General features: G+C 38.4%; 1 protein-coding gene across 6 annotated transcripts in view; it reads right to left on the bottom strand.

Annotated features, from left to right (window-relative positions):
- Positions 1-16,994, bottom strand: part of LOC131691331 (unconventional myosin-IXAb) — a 153,936-nt gene extending 136,942 nt beyond the window's left edge. For 5 of the 6 annotated variants that reach the window (XM_058977639.1, XM_058977642.1, XM_058977641.1 and 2 more), the window contains exon 1: positions 16,565-16,994. The gene's annotated coding sequence lies outside the window, so the exon portion shown is untranslated. The remainder of the gene's footprint in view (positions 1-16,564) is intronic. The other variant, XM_058977634.1, reaches the window with a different exon arrangement.
- Between the last annotated feature and the right edge of the window lie 1,848 nt (positions 16,995-18,842).

Here is an 18,842-nt window from a genome sequence, read left to right as displayed (position 1 = left end):
GGTTCGCGTTTGAGACAGCGTTTGAAACTTCGTAAGTGCTAAAACGTTCTCCTTATTACCGGCGTGTTATTAAGTTTGCGCGATCGCGGAGTGCGTTGTTAATCGCGAAGAGCTTAAGCGTTCGTATGTTAACGTGTTTGTCACGTGTGCTCGCGTTCATGTGACATCGCGTGTACAAGACTGGATTTTGTAACCGTGTGGCATTTCCTATATACGCGTGCGTTCTTGGATGGTCATGCGGACCTTCATTCTGATGGTTAGAATTTAATTTTTTTTATACAATATTAATACAAAACATCGTTTCGAAAAATGCTCTTAAGAAAAAAATTCCGAAACATTTTTTAAACATCCATGGTGAAAATACGCCCTTCTAATAGATTACTCACAAAGACCAAACGCTAAAAAACATAATGAGTTTAAAATTCTATTAAATAAAAAAGGTTTAAAATATAATTACATTGTGGAGAAAATAACAATAAATGATTTTATAATAAAAACATGAAAAATGCTTCATTTTTTTTTAAATATTTGATTATTTTTTTTTGTTTTGTAAATAATTTAGTTATAGAATGTATTTCAAAATGTTTTTCCAATTCAAAATACTCAAGAAAAATTGTCCTTCAAAATGCAAAATTTTTAAGTGATTTTAAATTTTCTTTGGACAAAATGTGTTATTTCGTGCAATTACGACATTTTCATAAATTATGCACGTTTGTTCATCAAAACCAATATGTTTTTCAAAATAAACATAAAATTTCCCGTTAATACTCAGTTCCCAAATCAAGGATGATCTGTGTATGACTGTCTCGATATACTAGCTTCAATAAAAATACAGAATTGTAACGTGACAGATTCTGGTTGTAACGTGACAGATTATTGAGAATACTCCATAAAATCCGAAAAAAAGTTTCTTCGGAAAACTATATTTCAAAGCCTTCCCTGTTTTCCAAGCATCAACTTAAAACTGTGTTCATGCAAATTTGGGGGTCAACGGAACAGACTTTTTCAATTTAGTCGGGCAACCTCCAAACTCACTGCGACAATTGTGTAACGTAACAGACGTATCAAATTGACAATAAAGCGAAAACCGTTCATGATAGAAAATAGCTTTCTGTAGAAAAAATGTGTGGCTTACCCAAGTAGCAATAAAGGTTTTATGGTACTCTTGAAGCCTTTCTTAAAACTTAGATTGCACCTGTAGTTTGCTATAAAACTATAAATGCTACTTGGGTAGTACAATTGTGATAGAATCTGATTTTAACGCATTTGCAGACTTATCTTATGAAATATGCGTAAACTTGTAACGTGACAGACGGAAGCCTTGACCATATTCGCGTGTGTTCTTCAATGATCGTGCGGGCCGTGAATCTGATACTAAATTATTAGTGTGCGGCTCAGATGTTAGGAGGGAGTAGTTTCCCTCGTAAAAACTAGAGTTCCCGGTCGGGTCGCCATGAAACGTGTTATATGCTGGATATGGACGTTATTTTTTGACTGGTCAAGCTGAAGGCGTTTGTAGAATGGCAGTATAGGACTCGAAAGGAAAAGATAAAGGACAATAGATGAAAGTTGTAATAGATTAGACAGGTACAAGATACAGCAAAAATTACGACCATCATGTGACAAATATACAATAGTACTTCAAACACTACTAGTACTTGAATAGCTATCCACCACACATAGCATATACTTTCGTATTTATCTATTTTTTCTTGGTTGATTGTTGGTTGTGAGCTAATAAATAGAGGAAAGGATGGAACAAAAAAGGCTCACATCAGCCCTCCCGGCCCCCTTGATACACCACTAATGAGGAGTATTGTAATCAACATCTTGAAGCGGGCTTCTTATATGATTCAAATCCTCAGTAGTCATGATGATTGGTGATGTTTACAATACCGTCAATCCCATAAAATTGCGAGAGGGCCTAAGACCTTACCATGATAATCGTTATTAAAAAATCATTTTAATTTGTTAAAAATTAAAAACATTGTTAATTCATTAAAGTATAAGAAAAACAATACTTATGGTGATTTATATACCTTTCAAGAAAACACATAACAATTATTAATTGCAATCATCTTCTATAATTTTGTTTGCTTGCTAATCTCGCCTAAAACAAATTTTAAAGACATTCAACAACTCCGATTTTATCCACATTATCTGCTTCGATATATTCCACTTCTTTTGAAGCTATTTCGGGCGGGACTTTATATTTTAATCTCATTTGGCTGTGTTTACAATTGCATCCTGTTAGAATTTTATCATGCTATGCTGACCGGGAATAGATGATTCACGTGCGTTGGTAAATTAACCATACCTTATTTTATTCAATCCGATTTTCCCGAACGAATCCAATCGAATGCAGGAATTGAACAGCGGATAAAAGAGACCAACTTAGAATCTTAGGAAGGATTACCCACTATTCTATCATATGCAACAGTTCTGTATCCTTTCCCTGTCCCTGTTATCACAGATAATCAAACGAACAGTGACATTTTATTTATTTATAATTAATTAATATCAACAGACACAGTGTGATCCTAATGATAATTTGTTAATCTCTGTTGAAGGTTCGCTGCAAACCAATGATGGCACCGTTTAATCCATAGTTAGTCCGGCGAAGAGGTAATCGTAGGAGTAAATTATTGCGAAGGGCGCGAGAGCGAATGTTCATGTTTATCGCACTGAGAAGCTCGGGGCAGTCAATTCGATCTTGCAAAATATCCGAAATCGTCATAGCACGGAATAGATCCCGCCGCACTTGCAATGTATCGAGTCCAATAAGCAAACCCCGGCTTTCGTAACTTGGCAGCTAGTGAGAGTTGCTCCAAGGCAATCGACGAAGGGCAAACCGAACAAATCTGCGCTGTACTGTCTCAATTCGATGAACAACGTTAAGATAATGAGGGTTCCACACAACTGAACAATATTCCAGAGTTGATCGAACAAGTGAGCAGTAGAGAGATTTCAAGCAGTAAATATCTGAAAAGTGCTTAGATATTCTCATTATGAACCCCAAACAGCGTGATGCCTTTGCGACAATATAGCTGATATGCTGTTTAAACGTCAGTTGTTCATCGAGAAAAACTCCGAGATCTTTGACGCAATTCGCTCTGTCAATTGTGGATTCAGCTAGACAGTAATCGAATCGAATAGGCGTTTTTTTCCTCAAGAACGTAATGACCGTACATTTCTTGGAGTTAGGTTCATTCGGTTAATCTCGCACCATTCCGCAAAGGTTTCCAGTTGGCGTTGAAGGAAAGCTGCATCATCAGTATTCCGGATTCTATGGTATAACTTGAGGTCGTCCGCGAAAGACAACCGTGGTCCTTCTAGACAAAAGTTAACGTCGTTGAAATACAGAAGAAAAATCAATGGACCGAGATGGCTGCCTTGCGGAATTCCAGATGAAGTAAAGAACTCTTCGGATACACAATCACCTATCTTGACTGCTAGACGACGATCACTGAGATACGATTGCATCCAACGGAGAATATTAGTACCAAAGCCAAGTCTATCCAATTTTGCCACTGCAATAGCGTGATTTATCTTGTCAAAAGCAGCTGAAAGGTCCGTGTAGATAACGTCAGTTTGAAGGCCGTCCGACATAGCATCTGTAACATATGTTGTGAGCGACAGAAGATTCGTAGATGTTGAACGTTTCGGCATAAATCCATGCTGAGTCTCGGAGATATACTGTTTGCAGTGGCTGGAGATGAGCTCCAATACAGCCATTTCAAACAGCTTAGGAAATGCGCTTAGCGTTGTAATACCACGGTAGTTGTCAACTACCTTTTTATCACCTTTTTTGTGAACTGGAAACATGAAGGAGGATTTCCAGAGTTCGGGAAATACTCCGGTTGTTAGCGACAATTGAAACAGATGACAAAGTGGTTCTATTAGACCGGCAGAGCATTTTTTTAGAATAATAGTTGGTATACCACCTGGGCCTGCCGAGGTTGAAGCCTTTATTTTGCTAATCGCCAGTTGTACCATATTATTGTCGATATTGATAGAGTTCAAAGACTGGTATGATTGAGGTACATTGAGAGCCGCGCGTGAAGCCTGGGTCGGTGTCAGTTTCTCGTTGGAGAAAACACTCGCGAACTTTTCAGAGAATAGTTGGCAGATCTCCTGTAAACTAGAGCTCATACGTCCTCCATAGCTCATCGTTGAAGGCAACCCGGATTCCTTTCTTTGCTCGTTTACATGCTTCCAGAATGTTTTAGGTTCGGACTTCAACTTACGTTGCACGTTTCGCAAGTAATCGGCATGGCAACGCTTCGATGTCTTTTTATGGACTTGGTTAACATGAACGTAGTGTTGTCGCAGCACGTAGCCCCCAAACTTGGAGTACTTCTTCAGAGCGGCTCTTTTAGTCGCTTTTAACCGTCTCAGCTCAGGCAGTGTGCCACGCTGGGTGCTTAGATTGAAGGCCACTTCTTTTGGGTACATAGCGATCGATAGCATAGCTCATAACATTGGAGAAGGTCTGCACTGCAACGTTGACCTCATCATTGTCGATAATTTCAATCCAGTGGATATTCGACAGGAAGTCAATAATGCTATTATAGTTCGCTTTTCTAAAATTATAGCTGACGGTGTCAGAAGCATTGCAGTCATGCTTCACTCGAATCGCTTCAAGCAATATATGCAGGGGAGGGTGGTGTCTAACAGTCTTTACCAGGGGGAACGGTGCTGCGGTAACTTTTGGCGCGTAGTCAGATTTGCTCGACAAACAGAGATCAAGGATTCTGTTGTTCTCGTTCACCACATTATTCGTTTGGCGCAGCAGATTTAGACTGTAGCAGTCAAGCAAACTGGTAATACCAGCATGAAAAGATGACAGTTCGGGATCAGCGAACATAAATCCGTCAGAAGCAGAGCGCCATTTTAATCCGGAGAAATTGAAATCACCAACAATCAGGATCTCATCAACCGGGCTTGCTTGAGCGGAAATCCGTTCCAGTGACTCAGTATGTAAATCAATCAATGTCGAATCGCGAGTGCGGTCCGGTGGAAGATAAACCACGCAAAGAAAAAGTGCGTAGCCAGCCAGTTTGATTCGCACCCACACCTGCTCCACACTGACCCCCAAAGTATCGTCAATCGGTTGCGCTTTCAATCGACGATGGATAGCCACAAGTACCCCGCCCCCGGTAGTCTTGAGACTGTTGCGTGAGCTGCGATCAGTACGGAAAACATCGTAGTTGGCACCAAATGCTTGCACTGATAGAGTGCTATCGCTAAGCCACGTCTCTGTGAGGGCGATTATGTCGAAGCATTCATCCGAACTTGCTACCAAATAATCTTCGATTACTGAATTCATACCACCGGCATTCTGGTAATATATTTGTAGGTTTGAATGCAGCGATTGATTGCCGTTGGTATCGATTTGGAAGACCCCTTCACCACTCCTGCATACAGGACCGGGACGACTGGTGAACGCTGGCTGCAATGGCTCGACTGTGGCAGGGGGATCAAGGGCTTCCATAGTGCTAGCTGCAGTGCGTCCCAGGCTGCGATGAGTCATACCAGCATAGCATAGAGTGCTTAGTCCTTCTGTGATCGTTGTAGAGCCGAATGTGCTATGAAGAGACGTGCTCGTTACGAATGGATCCAAATTTTGTTTTTGACATTGAAGATTCACAGCGGCGGTAGAGTTGTGTTCATCAGCAGACTGTAAGTGAAATTTATATTGAGGGCGTGCAGCATCTTGTATTGCTTTGGAAGGACATATACCCTTCTTGGCTTTACCTGACACAGAAGAAGTCGCCGATTCGCCAGGTAGACCTAAATCGCTCGCCGGGATACAAGAAGTTGGACAGATGAGTTTATCCGGAACAGCTTGGCGCTACTGTCCACCACCAGATGGATTCTTCTCCGCCGCAATCCTGACGATAGGTCGTTGGATTTTTGAATTGGTCACAAATTCACGGAAGTAGATGTTCTCCGGCCAAGAGTCTTTGGACAGAGCCTTATCCCTGTATGATTTGCTAACGCCAACTTTGAAAGTAATGAAGCTCAAAGATGAGAGAGCCTTGTCCTTGGGAACTAGACGAACTATTCTCGGTTGCAGATTCTCCCCCAGACAATCTTTTACAGATAGACATACGACTAGCACACAATAATTGTACACTAGTACTAAGAACTACAATTTTTACTACTTTAACACTGATAGGTTTCAAATTTTACAGTTCTATAGTCAGTAGACCGGCAACAATTTTGATTTTTTTTCGGAACACTGCTAAATCTAACGGTAATTGACATCACATAGCATTTATCAAATATGAGCTTTTTCCGAACACTCACAAGAGTTTTGAAGTTGGTATGTGAAAATATATGAAAAATAGGCAATAGAAACAATAAATTCAATACAAAATGCCAGTGTCATCTTGTGCATCCCAAAATCTGCAGATATATAGCTTAAGGTATGAGGATCAACATTGCCGAAGACTGCAAATTGATCCAATTTTGAAGTAAGAAGATATTTTCATATAAAGTTATGTGTTGCCGCTCTTTCTCGCAAATCGGTTGCTCGTCAAAGTTAAAGAACTTTATAGGGGAACTTCCAATCAATATGCTGTTCGCTATGAAATAAGCTACGCGACCATAAGTTTTGAGGTATACAGAGCTACTGCGGAATTTTTCATTTAATTTTAAGTTTTTATTTCCGAGTTTCCATATATATTATTACAGAAACTTGAACCTCTTGTGGATAAACTAGAGCTATAGTAAATAGCTCATATTTAGCATATGATCTGTGCATCCAATTACCATTTGAATTAGCAGTGTTCCGAAAAAAGTCGAAATTGTTGCCGGTCTAATAGTAAGCCTGTGCACTATGACAAAGTTGACCGTTTAGTCCACACACAATGCTCTCCACTGCGCGCCGTGTCCACCAACACCGCCATTAACCCTCCGGCACTCGCGCGAATGGCTCCCCGAATTAGCAGCCGCTCGTGCTGGAAGAAGATTTCGCTAGAGTTTCGGAAGGTCTAGCACATGAATCAACGGCGCGAGTGCCCGAGGGTTAAGCTGTGAATATATTTCTTGAGCGTTTTTTCAAAACGTCATATCTGCAATGAGTTACTCTCTTCGTTTACTTTCTCTTTCGATTTTTACGGCGTCACTATAACACTTTTCACTTATTTTACAGTACAGATCGAAAGACGGTGGTTTTAACTAGCATATTATGCAAAGAGTTGAGGGATAAATGTTAAAGTGACCGAATTATTAACAGAAGAGAAAGCAAACAAAGAGAGTAACTCATTGCAGATATGACGTTTTGAAAAAGCGCACAAGATTTGTAAACATCAATCAATCCACGTCGACCCACTTGAGCGCATAGGCCAGTGGTTGATCGTTAGTTTGGACTGGTGCAGAGTGGAAAAAACACAAAACCTACAACAAGACCCATAAGCTGTCTCGGTATCCTCGATGCACTATCATCCTAAAGCAATTGTCTGTCAGAGGATCTTTAAAACTGACGCACGAAATATGCTCGATGATGTTAGCAATACCGTCAAACCCATCAACGTAGGGGAGGGAAATTTTTTGCATCCGATCTTATCGGCCCGATTTTTGGCAATATCAATGCTGTTGACATAAAAAAATCGATCTGATAAAATCGACCTCATTGAAAAAGATACGATTTTCTTACGATCGATATTTCCATTTCGAAAAATCGATTTTTTTCATCCGATCTTTCTCTGTTCGATGTTTAACAACTTTGATTTTTATGAATTAAAAAAATTGACTGATGCATAATCAGTTGATCACTGTACAAGCAATGCTCCCTACATGTCAAGTCCTGCCTAAACGAACACATTATAATGCACTCACTCTCGCAGCACTCATCGACGAATCTCTGTCGAAATGATGAGATAAAACCGGCATGCTACCTCCCGCAGGCTCTCTTCGGAAAAGGTTCACTTCCCTCATATTGAAATATCTGACGTTTAAAATAAAACGCACACAGGAAGATTTCTCGAATTTTAATGCCCATCGCCCTGCACTAAGTCCATTTGTTATTCGGTTGCCATCAAATTTTGCGTGTGAACGATTCCCTAATAAACATCGTATGATTTAAGAGCAAAACGACCTGTCCGGGGGGTAACAATATGTGGAATCGTTGCACTATACGGGTTAAAGTTCGTCTATAATTTTTTTATTAGGGTTAGTTTTCCTCGGAATTAAAACGTCAACATCTGCACCGTACATTGACAAGCATAAAGCAATAGGAAAAAGTAAATCTGACAATTCTGACAGTAGTTGTTCACTTCAGTGTAACAGCAACAATCCCATAGGAATGGATTGCATTCTTTGAACAAATATCCAACGAATTTACCAAACGTAGGACGAGTACCTCTTATTCGACGGATGCATCAGGATGGCGTACACGCACTGAAAATAATCCACACAATAAAACCATATGACACATTCTTTCGTGACGTTACAATTTGACGAATGTTTATTCGACAAATATATTAGAACTTATTACAGATTCAGAATGCAGACTACATTTCACGAAAGATTCAATCAACATTAACTGAATAAACTGATTGTTTAATGACCGATAATGTAACGTGTCGTTACAACGCGTCACAAATTAGAGCTTTCAACGTATTTCAATAAAAGTCAAATCATCAAATTCTGGTATATTTAGTTTATGTTAATTGAATCTTTGGTGAATCTTTGTCTACTTTCCAAATCTGTAATAAGTTTTTATGTAGGCGTTCATTTGATAAAGTTATAACATATTTGTCGAATGAAGATTCGTCAAATCGTTGTAAACGTCACGAAAGAATGTGTCATATGCAATTAAACATCACTTTCGTGTTCATTTTCATGTTGAAAAGGAAAATAACTTTCCTTTGAATTTCATATGGAAATCCATGTTGTATTTCAAAAATAATTCAAACACATTCCACGTGAATAACATGCTGTTTCATTGAATGCTCATTGCCATGCTATTGAGTCGTAAAGTATGAACCTGGAGTTTGACTTTCGCGTGGAAAACACGTGGCGCATTTCTATATGTAAAACTATTGATTTTATCGTTTATTCTGCCAACTAAATTTATGGGTAAAACAAAATGACATTCGCGTGAAATTCATTTGGAAATTTTAGTCAGTGGCATTTCTTTTGATATTACTGTACTTTTCACACAATGCAATGTTCGCGTGAATTCCATTCGAGAACCACATTTCCAACACTCGACTAAATATTGAAATGGCAACCGTGCGCATTGCATGTTGTATTTGTCGATTGAGTCAATTCAATTTCTATATGATGTTAACGTGTTTAGTTTTTTCAGTGCGAGTATCGTGAAAATAAGGGCTCTTAAAATATTTCGAACAAGCGACGATGACTGCTATTGAGTTCTACACAGGAGGGTGTCACTCCTGTCATTCGCTATGGAGATATACGGACTTTGACAGTAGTTAACATATGATGGGCCTAGCTGCATCTAGGCCCACGTCGCCCGTGCACTAGCATTGGGTTGTTTTGATTTTAACAAAACCAGATGTTGGATAGGACAAAATGGCTGCCTAGCAGGGGGCTGGTTCTACAAGATGACGACATGAGTGAACCAATGATGAATGAAGTTCATGTTTGACAATAATTGTTGGTTGTTTGTTTACTTTGTCAGTTGCGTGAGTGCGAGTGCAATGGGTGCTCATCTGTTACACTTGAACTCACATAACTCCCATGTAAACAAACCACCGAGAATAATAATAAATAAGCTAGTGAAGTTCAAAAGAAACTGCAGATACTAAGCGGAAGTAACGGGTGTACTTTTAGCAACTCTAATCACACAAGTATTTGTTAAAATTATTAGCAAGTTCCACCATATTTTCTCAGCGAATGTGCATTATTCTTGCGATATTCTAGGGTGACCATATCAGACGAGTAAAAAACCAGGACAGTCGAAAGGGTACTGATTCCCCCGTTACCTCTCATTTGACATTGCCTTTTCCGCATGTGTTCGGCAGCTCTGGGGTCTGGCAGGCAGAGCTTGCACAGAAAAAAGTTATGGGAGTCTGGGAGGAAGAGCTCTACCAGAAAGTCTTTCATCGGAATTTCACAGTGGCAGTTCTTGCTACACCACCATAAGCAAACGTTTAATGCTGAGATGGTCTATGCAGTACCGGCGAGGAGTTTTCAGTACTAATAACACGACATGGACGTAAATCAGAAACATCAGTGATCCCAAGTAGCTTCCCTGCGCTATGCCTGGCAATCTCCATTGAAAACCATTATCTCTCGACTTGAGAGCTGCAAAACCTACCGTTGTTACCAAAAATTTCTCCGTTTAAGCGATTGTTATATGAAAACTGGCGGATAGCTTGTTGTAAATAATATCAGTTTGAGCCCGAGCTTGAAAAAATTGACATCCCTGCGTGAATTTGAAAGAAAACAAAATTCAATTCATGCATGTCGCGATGAAAAAAATGTTTGGTTCGTTTCCCTCGTTTTCGTTCATGCTATTCTCGCTGTTAATATTGTATGGGCTTTCACGATTACCTGGTTTGAGTTGCTTGTGGGGCCTACGGGTCACGATTGCGTATCCGTGCTCTTTGTTATTTACTTTAATATCGGTGGTGCTAGCAGTTGTTTGGGAAGTAGTAGGCACATCACAATGATCGTTCACGCTGTGCGTACGTTCTGTTGTTCCAGTAATCGTTGGTGCCTGAGCTGCAACTCCGATGGTTTGTGATTTAGTTGATGTTGATGAAGGGCTGTGTGAAGGGTATGCTGGCAATTGATATTGATTCGTTAGAGGTTTGTGTACATGGTTTCTCGTAGTGTGTCTTCTTGTATAACAACGTAGGACACGCAGGAGTCTATCCTTCATACATGCACAGCGTGATTTGAGATTTGGTCACCCGTTTTGCTTTGAATTGAAAGTTCAGATATGAAGGAATAGGTCACTCGTATTCCCACGAAATAAAAAACGTTGGAAATACCTAAATTTTCTCCGGGTTTCAAACTTAAAGGATTCCACCGTTACGTATTCCGACATGATGGTTGTAATAAATTTATTAATAGTACCTAGGTGTTGATCGTGCAGACGCATATCAATCTTATCATTGTCGATATAAATGGGTATCTTGGTCCTATCATGCTCAACGACGTATTGCATGTTGTCTTCCATTGCGTAGCTTTCCGTTATAGCCAAAGTTTTAAATGTTATCAGTAATGAGTGTAGTGAGCTTGTATAACGACGACTTCCGATAGTCTAAACTTCATTTGCAAATTTGCTGTTGTATTTTGCTGTTGAGTTTCAAACATCTTGAAATGAATGATCGATATCGTATCGATGAAATTAACTGTGCTTTATTGTTCACAATGGCTTTGGAAGATATTTATTATTCGATTGCTTTGCTTGTTTATAGTACTGGCACGGTACATCTAGACAGCAGACTTTAGGTAGAAACGTTCGTTTGATTCGCTGCACTGTTGACAAGCAGAGCGACTGATTAGGTGCTATTTTTCTTTTTATGGAATGGATTTCCAGTAAGACGAAAATAAAGCCACTAGCAAGAGAACTCAAGTAGAAGCAGAAGCACCAAAATGCCGATGTGTCTTTTCTGAGGTACCAAAGGGAATTGAATGAATGACGATTTAAGCCAAGGAGAAGCGCTGGTAACCATTGTTTCATCGATATTGACGAGATACTCTTGGGAGATTTAAAGAACCATCGAAAGGTACAATTGGGAGATTCGACTATATTAAGTTTTGTTTGTCACATTCCGATTGAGGATGAGTATACGTTGCAGTTATGGTTGCGGTCAGTCGTTACTGCGATCTAGAGCATAGTGAAAATCGAAGACTGAATAGATAGAAATATACTAGGCTTACAGGAGAAAAACCAGGACAAATCAAGCATTTTCCTCGACTTTCCAGGACACCAGGACAGACAATGCAAAACCAGGACATGTCCTGGGAACATAGGACGTATGGTCACCCTAGATATTCTCACAAACCAACACGCAACTAAACAAAAGAAAGGATCTGGCTAATGATTGCCTCTTATTTCCGACGAGATACACTTTACGTCGCTGATGAATTAAACCCGGACGAAGACGGACTCTTCCGGATGATTTTACAGTGCTACCAGTGGGAGGTTGAGAACAATTCAAGAACTTTCATTCAAAATGACATATCTACAATGAGTGACTCTGTTTACTTTCTATTTCGATTTTTACGGCGTCACTATAACACTTTTCACTTATTCTACAGTACAGATCGAAAGACGGTGGTTATGACCAGCATATTGTGCAAAGAGTTGAGCGACAGAATTATTAACAGAAGAGAAAGTGAACAATGAGTCACTCATTGTAGATATATCTTTTTGAAAAAACGCTCAAGAATTCTCTGGGTTACAATTTTCTGTTAGATCAAAAATTATATATTTATCAGCATCTTGGAGCAAAAGTGGGTTCCATCAGAGAGAATAGGGAATGAGACGAATAGTGTGAAGCCATGTAGTTCTACAAGATGACGACCCGAATGAACTCATGATGAATCAAGTGACTCTCATTGTTTACTTTCTCTTCTGTTAATAATTCAGTCGCCTTAACATTTTTCTCTCTGCTCTTTGCATAACATGCTAGTTAAAACCATCGTAGTTCGATCTGTACTGTAAAATAAGTGAAAAGTGCTATAGTGGCGCCGTAATAATCGAAAGAGAAAGTAAACAAAGAGGGGTCACTCATTTGGGATTTTCGATTGATTGACACCGGTGTAGTGGAGTGCACTGGAATTGCACCATTTTTGCACTTTCTAGCAGAAGTGCAGAAAACTGGGTATGTACAATTGACACTTCTGCTAGAAAGTGCAAAACCAGTGCACTCCACTACACCGGTGCACATCAATCGAAAACCCCAATTGTAAATATGTCGTTTTGAATAAAAGCTCTAGAATACTCGATGGTTTGTTTATTTTGTCAGTTGCGTGAGTTTGAGTGCAACGGGTGCTCATCTGTCACATTTCAACTCACCTAACCCCAATGTAAACAAACTATCGAGTATTGTCAAACAAAGTTCATCCGGCTCATTTTGTGGGGTTATGTCGGTTGATGTAAAACCTAATACCTTATTGACCTGCTTTGGAGGAGATAAATATTGCACATTCATCAAAAAAGAAACATATTTTTTTGCCAGAATTTGGTCAAATTGTGGTTGCAAGGGACATTCTAGGGTACATGTATTATTAAAACCAAGCTTTACGAAATGCACATCATTTGCAAAACAAATCCGATGATCACCATACGGTTTGTTTTCAAAGTGTCATTTGAAATGCTACCTGACGAAGCGGTTGCCAAAGTGGTAGTGTTGAAATCATCATGAAGGAAGTGTTGCCGTTTTGGCTGATTTCCACTATTCGTCTCTCTTTCTATTCTCTTTGGGGTAAAATATGAATTAGCGCAAATATGACTCAACAAAATATTAAGGGCAAGAAAAGTATAAAATATTAACCCATTTTCATTGAGAAAATAATGCATAGGTTAATATTAGGTATTAGAAATGGAGTCAATTTCTTATTTGGATCTGCGACTGATGAAATTTCAGTAATTTAAGACAACCGGTCGACTCCCTGGAAATCGTGCAGTATAGGATAGGTGTAGATCAGTAGATAACGGAATTTGATTAATGACGCCATAATGAAAATCCAACAATAAAATACTGAAAACCATCGCCAATATAGTTGTCGTTTGAAGGTGGGTAATCAGTAGATGACAAAAAATGATGCTTGACGCTGTTTTGAAAACCAAGATGATGGCTTCCGGTTGTCGTAAAACAGCAAAAACTATAAATATGGATGCCATTCGAGAGGGAGCGGTCAGTAGATGACGGAGATTATTGGCGTCCTTTCAAAAGCCATGGTGGCGGTTTCCGGTAATCCTAAAAAACTGAAAACCATCATCAACATGGATGTCATTTGAAAGTGAGGTGCACGGTAAATTATGGAAATTGATACTAGACGCCATTCTCAAAAACAAGACGGCGTATTTCGTTTTTGATTATTACAAAATAGTGGATACCATCAACAATATACTGTCGCTCTGTGTATAATTATAGCATGTGTATAGGGAATCCCATAGCGCATGGGGCATTTATGTGTATAGCGGTAGTATACTGCCGTGATATGCATAACAGTCCCACCTGCATAGGAAATCCATAGCAAATGGGACTGTTATGCGTATCACGGCAGTATAGGTGTCATTCAAAAAAGGTGGTGTTCAGTAGGTGACAGAATTTAATGATTGACACCATTTTGAAAATAAAAATTGTTGCTTTCGGTTACCGCAAACCTGTGAAACCCATAATAAATGAGTAATTTGAAAGAGGGTGCTCAGATGCCAAAAATTTAATTTTGGCGTCATTTTAAATCCAAGATAGGCGGCTTCTGATTGTCAGAAAAACGCAAAAAGCATCATCAATACGGATGTTATTTAAGATAGGCCTAGTAGATAACCAAAATCGACGACAGAACCATTTGGGAACCCAAGATGGTGGTTTCAGTTTTTTCAATATACAGTAAATCATAAATATGGGTGTTATTTGAAGGGCGATAATAAGTGGTGGACAAATATGCCTGTAAATATCACACCTTGCAATCACTTCTGGAGAACGCTTATTTTCTAGTTGTTTGGAGGTATTCTAGAGATTTTCTTTTAAGATTAGTTAAGACAATTGAATCCAGTGTCCTTATCACCTGTTACTCAAAAATTAAATTATAGGGTCAATCGTGGTTTGCAAGAAAGTACTCTGAATTATGTGAAATATCAACATGCCGTGACATTAAATCATTTTTTCGTAAACTGTTTATGATTAGATTTTGAATTCAATATTTGAAGCGTTCACCTTGTAGAACGTTGAAATTTTCGTCAGTAGAACTAAAGTTTCGCATTTACTCCGCTTCTGTAATGATGCTTATATCCTACTACAACTCTTAGATCTGAAACGAGTATTACAAAGAAAACTAGAAAATGTCAAAAGTCTTAGTGCTGGCATTGCCTTTGCGAAATATATTCTGGATATGATAAAACATTTCAAAGATTTCCATTGTAGTTAATATCACCGCGGCCTCACGAAAAATATATGAAAATTTAGTATATCAACTTTATGTAAAAAATAGAAGATACTTAGCGTAGGGCATTTGAAATAACGAGGTTTAACATCGAGTGATAATCGACTATGTTTCAGGATTTCAAAACGGCATCACAACGTAAATTGTCTTTTTCAAGCAATTTTCAAATGGCGAGTCACGAAAATAGAAAGTAGAAAACAAAAAATACGTAAGGAAAGTTAGATCCTGAGAAAGGCTTTTGCATGAAAAATAACGTATCTGTCCACATAGCTACAAATCTTCTGACAATAAGTCTCAAACGTATCAAACCAATTAACTACAGTATCCTACCTACAGATACAAACAACATTTTTAGACACTTTTCAAAAAGATATTCTCTTTGATCTATAATCAAAATAAGAGGGTGGGCGTAGCGTAGTTGGTAAATCAATTGCCTTATACGCAGCGCAACTGGGTTCGAATCCCGACCCCGCACATAGGGTTAGAAATTTTTCATAAGAGATTATCTAACCCGAAGAGGCGAATGACCTTAAGGCTAAAACCTCTATAATTGAAAAAAAAACGATGTCAGAAAACCAGACAAGTTTTAAATATTTGACATGTTGTTCTAACAATTTGGATAAATTACGTGAATCAACACTTTAGGATTGTTATAGACACCTTATTAGTTCTATTACAACAGCCGATTTAACTAGAATTCACACAAAAATCATACAGAATCTCGAATGGTTTGAGAGTAAAGAATTCAAATGAGCCGCTCTCAAATATAAATTCAACCATTTAAACTACTAAAGATTCGAAAAAATACGTCCGATGGCTTACAGACTAAATTATAGCAAACTAATGGCATGCTCGCTTTTGACGTTGCTCTACTGTACAAATTAATCGGCGTTGCAGTCATTCAAATTTGGTTGTAATAAGTGTATCTCTTTTTTTTTTCACCGCTCCGATCACTGGAATTCTGCAAAATACCCACGTCAAGCATAATAAACCATTCCCCACGGGTTTTTCACCAGTAAACTGAAAGCATTTTAGGGTACTTTATCGATCATACTTGGCAAAGTTGTGCATATTTCTTTATGGGATTCGAATCTTTATGTTTACAAATCCCATAAAAAAAGTGAGTTTTGAGCGATTCAACTCAAATCAGCATCAAACCATATAAAATTATTTGATTCATTTCGCCAAGACGGCCTTTCAACTAACCAAACATCGCTGCCTGCTTGATTGAATAATTGAATGGGGGAACCCGGAAAGATGCAACACAACTACCAGCGCTTTTGCGAACGAATTCCACATCTGGTCCTCCAAAGATTGATAAACCAAATTCTGAAATATAGTCAATAGTCAAGAAGCGTGACAAATTTGGGAAAGCAAAACCAAACTCAGCACTGCTTCGGCACTTTCGGTATTCAAGTAAATTAGTTTGTTATTGTATAAAAGTAGGAACCTGGTTACTTACCAACGATAAAAACTGCACCCGCCGCCGTACGCACCAACACAAACGACCGATCACACAAAACAAGTTTTCTTCCTATTCTGATTAGCACCAACACACTCTTCGCAGAGAAAATCTGGACATCCGCCACTTACCACACAATCAAACACTGGTTGAAAAAGTGAAAATTCCCAACAAATTTTCCATTCGAGCCAATGGGAAGCTAACGCTGAAAAAATCCTAGCACACTTGTCGACCGATCACACCGCTTCCGGAGATCCGTTTTCCTTATACTGGAACAAACAACAAACTTTTCCTTGTAGGTATTAAATCCGTTTCTTCTTCAACTTGTGAGTAACTTGCACTAGGTATTTTCCCATTTCATTCCAGAACCCCACACTCTACGAGCAAAGATTCAGCGAACAGAAAAAAAACACTCAACCACCCATCGCTGGCTCGCGCAAGAGACTGATGAAGCCGCTGAAGCTGATGAAGATGAATGGAACTCACAACTGAGCCGTCTGCCTTGCGTGAGTGTGTGTGCAGCTGGTTATTTGATGCAGTGTTGCCATTTTTGCGTCATACTGGAATTTCTTGTTTGATCCACAATTCACATATTTCATTGGATTGTATCGGAAAATTTTGTCAATGTTTTTAATTGAAATCGTTCCGTAACATAAAACTGGTCGGTGTTAAGTCAGACCGGACTAAGTGACAAAATATTGATTTCGAGAAAAACAAGTTTAAAGTTTGAATCGCAGCATCCTTTACATTATTATTGGAAATTAATTTTTGCCATAATTCTTGTTTATTGTTACATATTTCAAATCTGGCAATAGTCAATAGTGTAGCTAGCTGACGAAATTCTTTATCCAATGCTATAGTTCTCATTTTTTGATGTTTTGCGACTTAGTCCGGTTTGACTTAACACCGACCAACTGTAAGTCGTCGGTCCCATTTATCCTAAAGCTAGTTTTCTTGGCGGATAATTTTATGTGCGATTTATGACATTCCCGTACTGAAGCGACACAGCAACCGGGGCTACTGATGCGACGAAGTATATGGAGCTTCTGGACATCTCAAGATGAGCAATTTTCATATTTCTAGACCTTTTATTCAAAACGTCATATCAACAATGAGTGATTCTCTTTGTTTACTTTCTCTTCTGTTAATAATTCGGTCGCTTTAACATTTATCCCTCAACTCTTTGCATAATATGCTAGTCAAAACCACCGTCTTTCGATCTGTACGGCAAAATAAGTGAAAATGCTATAGTGACGCCGTACAAATCGAAAGAGAAAGTAAACACTATAACACTTTTCACTTATTTTACGATGGTTTTAACTAGTATGCAAAGAGTTGAGGGATAAATCAAATCAAATAATTTGTATTTGGATAAATGTTAAAGTGACCGAATTATTAACAGAAGTGAAAGTACACAAAGAGAGTCACTCATTGCAGATATGTCTTTTTGAGAATCATGGTATCTTTTAAAACTCTATTGTGATATACATATGATTACTTTGCTAAAACAAATCTTGAGCGTTTTTTGAAAAAGACATATCTGCAATGAGTTACTCTCTTTGTGTACTTTCACTTCTGTTAATAATTCGGTCACTTTAACATTTATCCCTCAACTCTTTGCATACTAGTTAAAACCATCGTCTTTCGATCTGTACTGTAAAATAAGTGAAAAGTGTTATAGTGACGCCGTAAAAATCGAAAGAGAAAGTAAATAAAGAGAGCAACTCATTGTAGATATGTCTTTTTGAAAAAACGCTCAAGATTTGTTTTCGCAAAGTAATCATATATCACAATAGAGTTTTAAAAGATACCATGATTCTCGATGAGTGAAGTTCGTGTTCCACAATTCTCGGTGGACTATATTTCCTTTGCCTGTTAAGGGGTTCCATCACTGCACAATTTAAAAAAAATCAGATTTTTATTGATTGGATTAAAATGTGCTTTACGATGTTTAAAATGATATCACAAAAAATTAAAGACGAAAACAATATATTAATGTTCAAATTTTTAATTCTGCCGCAACGTCTCTTATGTATATCCCGAGTATATTCGATATGTATACAGTATATTCGAAATTGATTTCTCCAGCGACATAGGCAGGAATTATTTGTTTATTGTTCAACTTTTTAAATTAGGAATATTGTGTAGATTTTTATGACTTCTTCGTGGTTAAATTTTTGGCTCCAGGTCAAAAATCACGGGAGACAGATTTCCTGCCGTGGACTCCTAACAAAAAACGCGCATGGGAGAAAATAATACACAGCCGCAATCTTGTGAT

Source organism: Topomyia yanbarensis, chromosome 3, assembly GCF_030247195.1.
Source record: "Topomyia yanbarensis strain Yona2022 chromosome 3, ASM3024719v1, whole genome shotgun sequence".
Lineage (NCBI taxonomy): Eukaryota > Metazoa > Arthropoda > Insecta > Diptera > Culicidae > Topomyia > Topomyia yanbarensis.
Note: the sequence above shows the minus strand (reverse complement) of the source record. Positions and strands in the feature narration are given on the sequence as shown.